Source organism: Theropithecus gelada, chromosome 16 (genome assembly GCF_003255815.1).
Source record: "Theropithecus gelada isolate Dixy chromosome 16, Tgel_1.0, whole genome shotgun sequence".
NCBI lineage: Eukaryota > Metazoa > Chordata > Mammalia > Primates > Cercopithecidae > Theropithecus > Theropithecus gelada.
Genome location: NC_037684.1, coordinates 24,181,192 through 24,187,678, shown reverse-complemented (window position 1 = coordinate 24,187,678; position 6,487 = coordinate 24,181,192).

The window sequence follows — 6,487 nt, the reverse complement described above, 5'->3', positions numbered from 1 at the left end:
GAAAAATAGCCCACTCCCCAGATTCCCCATTCCCAGACACCCCCACCCCTCCAGGAAAGCAGAACAGCCACTTGGGTGTAACACCATCCCTAGGCTTGGGCTCCCTCACATCTGGAGCCCCAGCTGCTGCCGCCATGGAGGCTGTGAACTCTTCACCGCGGCCTGCCTGGTCACAACAACAGGAGAAGAGCCGAGGGGCGGCAGCTGTCTGCTCGGGGCTGTCTGGCCACGGGCAGACGCCGGGGCTCTGGAGAGAGGTGGCGACAGTGGGAATCCGTGTTTCACCTGCCTCTATGGTAATTTGGGCCTTACAGTTGGAGTTAGGGTTGGGCATGTGTTTGGGATAGGATTAGCGTTATCCCAACTTTGGTCAGAATTCAAGGAGACCCAGAGACTGAGACCCCCAAACCTTGTGCCTCTCACAATACTCCAGGCGAGATGAGGTGGTGAGCTGAGTGGAAGTGGGGCTGGGTAAACCCGGGGCAGGTGGGAGTGTGAAGGCCTGAAGTCATCCTCCTGTTCTCCAGGGCTGTCACATGCCGTGACTCTTCCCCCCATCGCCTCTGAGGCTGGTTGTTCTAAATCCACCTGTACCTGCTGCTGTCTCTGTTACCACACATTCAGCAGCTTAAAACAACACACATTTACCACCTCACAGGTTTCACGGGCCAGGAGCCTGGGTGCAGGTTCTCTGCCCAGGGTCTCACAGTCCAGGTGTCGGCTGGGCTACCTTTCTTCACGGGCCTCTTCCAAGGTCACGCGGTTATTGGCAGCCTTCAGTTCCTGTGGCCCTGGGGCTGAGGTTCTGGTTTTCCAACCGGCAGCCAGCAGCTGCTCTCAGCTCCAGAGGCCACCCATAGTCCCTGCCACTGGCCCTCACCCAGGCCCTCTCAGTGCAGGGCAGGACATGTCTTCAAGGCCAGCAGGAGGCTCTCTCTGACCTCAGGGAGGGCCTCAGTCCCTCTTTTAAGAGCTTTCACTTGATTACATCAGGCCCACCCAAGATAATCTCCCTTTTGATCAATCAAAATCAACCAATTTGGGACCTTAATTACATCTGCAAAGCCCCTTCACCTTTGCCGTGTTCTGTTGACTGAAAGCAGGTTGCGGATCCTGCCTGCGCCCGGGGGAGGGGATTCTGCAAGAGCATCACTCACTGGGACACCTTAGGTTGCATCTGCCACCATCCCACCGAGGGTCTTTCTCACATCACTACATCTCCTCCTTCTGCAGATTTCTGCCACCTCAGTCTCCACGAGTCAGCGAGCCTGCCAATAGTCCCGGGAGCGGCGGGCGGGACCCTTTCTTTCTTCAACTTTCACTCCACAGAGGGCTGTGGAAGGTGCACCAGGCATGCTGGGGGTGTGCAGGCCTGAGACCCCCTTCCTTATCGGGGAGGCTAACTCCACATAAATAAGCCACTTTAGATCCTGAGAGGAACCCAGGAAAAGGTCTAAGCAGAGGGGTACTTTGAGCCGGGGATGGTGGCAGTTTGCAGGCGGCCAGGATGGGGGGTGGGGAGAGGAGAGGACAGCTCCAGCTAAGGGGCGGCTTAAGCAAAGTGGATTTGGGGAACAATGTGGCTGTTGACTGCAGAGCTTTAGGCAGACAGATCAGACTAGCAGGCAGGCAGCTGGGGGAGGGCTGGGAATGGCAGGCTGGGGGCAATGGGGAGCCACATATGCCCGCGGTAGGGGGACATGATAACATCTTGTCATGGACGCCTCCTGAGAATCCCATTTCCTTCTCTATATTGAGCTCCCACTATGAGCCAGACACTGTGTTTGGGGCTGGGAATGCAATACTGAATCCGGGGGGAGGGGACCTCAGGGATTTTAGAGACGAGTCGGGACAGACAAACCAAGTCATCAATTACATCTGCAGTGCGAACTAGGAGAGGACGGGGTATTGTAAGAGCAAAGGACCAAGCATCTGACCTACTCTGGCAAGTCCACAGAGGCCCGGATGGGAGGGGGTGTGACGGAAGGAGGCAGCGAAGTCATGGTGGTGACCGATATATCACATTGCCCCACGAACCACGGCAGAGAAAACAGAAAGGGACAGGGGAGTGCCTCCTGGCCCTCACACACGAAAATAAGGTCTGGAAACAACTTCTTTGTCCCTAATTCTTATCCTCTTTCAAAATAAAGGCCACCCACACTCCTGTGTGCCCAAGTCCAACCTGGCACCTTCCCCCTGATTTCACCCACCATGAAGGAAAAGCCCCAGAATCCCAAACCCCTGCACAGGCTCAGAGGTGTGCGGCCAGCGAGAGGAGCATTGCTGTGTGTCTGCAGGCTGTGGGTGCTCCCCACAGTGGGTCATCCCTCTGTGCCCACCTCAGCAAGCCCAGGGGCCCCCACCCCACTGCCTCAGTGTTCTGCACACCCACCCCAGATGTTCTCACGCCCCATCGCCCCAGACACAGCCCCAGACAGCTGCACAGCTGGCCTCCTGGCCGATGGGACAGTAGGCCTGCCAACAGCCTGGGAAAGGAGGGCAAACAGGGGACACCTCAGACAAACAGATCTGCCGCCCCGAGCCAAAGCATACACCGGGCAGGGGCCTGAGCAAGCAGGCTGGCTAGGGGGTGGGCTTAACCCTTTCTCTTCCAGCATGGCCCCAGGGAGTCCCCCGGGAACTCATCACTGCCGTTCCCCTGCCTCCAGCCTCATGCTCCCCCTTCCTTGCTTCCTGAAGAACAGGTTCATCCATTCTCTCATTTTTACAGACATGGGTAAGACAGGCTTTGCCCCCAAGGTGCCAGGGTCTGGAAGTTCTTCCCATTGTCTGACCTTGCCCCTACTCTGACTTGGTCGCTGCTGTCCATCTGCTGTGGCAGCTACTGACTGCCCCCTTCTGGCCAGTGGCTCCTTCCCTGGGATCTCCAGTTCCCCTCAGCCTCCAGGCAGGCCAACAGGAAATGGGGCTAGGAATAGTAGGAGCAGGAGACATGGCCATCGCAGGGTCTGCAGGGAGCTCAAGCACCTCCATGTCCCAAAGGCGTTGCCTCTGCTCTGGAGGCAGCACAGAGCCATGGGTGCAGCCTGGTCACAGGTCCCCACCCACTAACCAAGCCCAGACAAGTCTCTGAGTCCCTGCTTCCCCATCTGCAGGATGGCAGTGAGCATAGGAGGCCCGCGCAGGCTACTCAGAGGACAAGAGGAGGCCATGCCGGCCACACAAGGCGACTGCTTGGCGGCTGCCTCTGGCTATCTTTATGACAATAGCAGGTACTGAGCACGCTCTGGGGGCTACAACGTCTGAGCCATCTTGAACTCACACTGTTGTGCGTGAGGCAGACATTGAACCCATAGGCAAATCAGCAAAACATGATAATCCTAGATGTGACAAGTGACAGGAAGGAAACCAAAATGGGGATGAGCAGGGGCCTGGAGGCAGGAGGAGGGGGCAGCCACGGTCAGGGCTGGGGTGTAGATAGCAGCCGTTTGCCCATCTCTCAGGGTCTGGGTCCTGGTATGTGTTGGGAGACAGATTCAAAGGTGAATGGGCACCAGGCCCTGCCCCAAGACCTCCCAGCCCTGACAGATGCTGAGACACGCAGGGTTGCAGGCGCACACAGAAGGGGCCCTTCATCGCCAGGGCAGGCAGAGGGAGAGAGGAGCTCTGGGCTATTGGAGAGAAAGTAAGGCTAGGGTGTGGTAGGGCAGCCCTGTGAGGCCGGAGGTGACAGGCTCTGAATGCCAAGCAAGGAGCTGGGGTGTTCTCCTGGGGCTCTGGGGACCCACGGGAGGTTTGAGGCCAGGAAGTGATGTCTCAGATGTGGGTTTCCAGAGAGCCACTCTGGCTACTGTGAGAAGTAGGGGTTGCAAGGCTGGCCCTAGGGCATGGTGGGGGCCTGAAGCCCGGTGGCCCAGGAGCCCAGGTAGATGGGGCCAAGTTTGTGTTTAGGAGGAAAATGGGTAGTTCCTGGTGACTGACTGCAGCTGCAGAGGGGAAAGAACTGGAGTCTCCCCGGGAGCGTGACTGCGACCCGCTCCTCTCTCAATCCAATGTTTCGGTGAGCATCTGTGACAGGCCAGGCTCGTGCCATGCGCAAGGGACAGCCATGAATGGGCCAGATGAGGAATCTCACAGAGCTCCCAGTCCGTGATGGACAAGCGGGTGTTAAACACATTGCAACGGGAGTGATGACTTATGAATTCTTAAAGGAAGGGGCCAGGCCGTCTGCTGTGCACCTTGAGCTCCCTGAGGGCAGGAGCTGTCTCCCCCTCAGTGCCTGAGGTCGCAGCAGTATGCTCTCCGCAGGCTGGAGGCTCCCTCAGAGAGGGTCTGTCTCCTGCCAGGGCTGTGACTGTGCACCAGTGGTCAGACCCTGCCTGCTCCCCATACCTCCTGAGGGGCCAGAACACAAGGGAACAGGCTGTGTCATCCTGAAGCACTCACCAGCCGCTGATCTGAGCCCACAACTCCAGGGCAGCCAGGCCACCCACTTTCTCTCAGAAGCACCTCTCAGGGATGTGGCCAGAGGACCTCCCCACATAAGGTCCCCACTGGGGCTCCGCCCTTGCTTCCACAGCTGCCCAGTCTCCCCACAGCCTGAGGCCCCTCCGCTGCGGAAGCCAGGGGTGGCTGCTGAGTGGGGCTGGGGACTTCACGCTCACTTTCAGAGGGCCCGAGGGCAAGAACAGGAGGGCTGGCTGCAGAAAGTGTCCTTAGCCTCTGTCCTCAGTTCCTGTGGGCCTTTGTTCTATTGGCCTCAGTTTGCCCCAGAGGTGATGGATCTGGGGTGGTCATGGCAGTCCCTCTGGCCCTCAAAGTTGTTAGGGTTTGGTTTTGTTTTGTTTTTGAGATGGAGTCTCGCTCTGTCACCCAGGCTGGAGTGCAGTGGTGCAATCTCGGCTCACTGTAATCTCTGCCTCCTGGGTTCAAGCAATTCTCTTGCCTCAACCTCCCAAGAAGCTGGAATTACAGGCATGCACCACCATGCCTGGCTAATTTTCGCTTTTTTGTTTTTTGTTTTTTGAGACGGAGTTTTGCTCTTGTTGCCCAGGCTGTAGTGCAGTGGTGCAGTCTCGGCTCACTGCAACCTCCACCTCCTGGGTTCAAGCGATTTTCCTGCCTCAGCCTCCTGAGTAGCTGGGATTACAGGCATGTGCCACCATGTCCGGCTAATTTTGTATTTTTAGTAGAGATGGGGTTTCTCCATGTCAGTCAGGCTGATCTCGAACTCCCGACCTCAGGTGATCCACCCACCTCAGCCTCCCAAAGTGCTGGGATTACAGGTGTAAGCCACCGTGCCAGGCCAATTTTTGCATTTTTAGTAGAGATGGGGTTTCTCCATGTCGGCCAGAATGGTCTCAAACTCCTGACCTCAAATGATCTGCCCACCTCGGCCTCCCAGAGTGCCGGTATTATAGGTGTGAGCCAATGCGCCCAATCTATTTGTTGTTTTTTTAACTTCAATAGTGACAATATATCTTGGGAAGTTGAAAGGTGAGAGCCCCATGAGGCAAAGGAGGGGAAATGCCACAGCATGAGAGATTTGAGGCTGACACCCAGGAGGACTTCCTAGAAGGAGGGTGTGAGCTGCTGGATGGGCCCAGTGTGGTTTCTTTCCAGGGCTCCATCTGGCTGGCCAGGAGGGGCCTGGGGCCAAGGCAGTCTAGGGATACACCTTTGCCCTCTGTAGCTGGACCACAGGGTTTTGTCCTGGGCTGCTCTGGGCTGAGTTCCCTTCCTGGCATGCGTGGAGTTTGACCTTTGGCCTTCGGTTAGGCCTAGGGCAAGGCTGTTTGTCTGTCCACTCACCCCAGATCATTAGGACTGTGTAGAACCCAGGATGGGCTCTGAGAGGGGCTGTCAGTCTGTCTGGTGGTCAGAGGCAGACCCGCCCCTGCCTTCAGGACAGTAGGGACAGTCGCCACCGTCAGGGAGTTCATATCCTATGGGGGATACCTGGCTCCTGCCATCAGGGGCCCCAGCCAGTCAAAGGAAGGAGTCCCAGGCTCTGCCTCAGGGAAGAGACCTGTCACATGAAGAGAAACCCAGGAATCAGGCAAACACGAAGCCCCAGCTCTGGAGGCAGCTGGACCCCCAACCACGTGTGACTATGAAACTGATCAGAAGCTACAGGGAGCAGAGATGACCGCCCACCCAGGAGAAAGTGTATTATGTTGGGGGAGCAGACATTGCCCCTTCCCCGCGGCCTGTCTGGACACGTGCATAGGGGAAGACGGGTGGGTGGGAGAAAGTCCTGCTCAGGGCTGTGAGCATGTCCATGGGCAGGTGTTCCGTGCTCAGCCTGGAGGTTGGGCGTGCCTGTGTACATCGTCCTCAATGCCAGCAAACATGTTCCGTGCAGACACTCTGTGGAGGGTCTATGAGGGTGTGAGGTGTAGGCGTGTGCACTGCCCGTGCAGCACGCGTGCATGAGTCAGGATGTGTACTCCCAGGCAGGGGGACAAGCACTCGCCTGGGGTGGGGAGCCTGGGCACGGTCTTGGCCCGATGACGTCGTGCTGAGT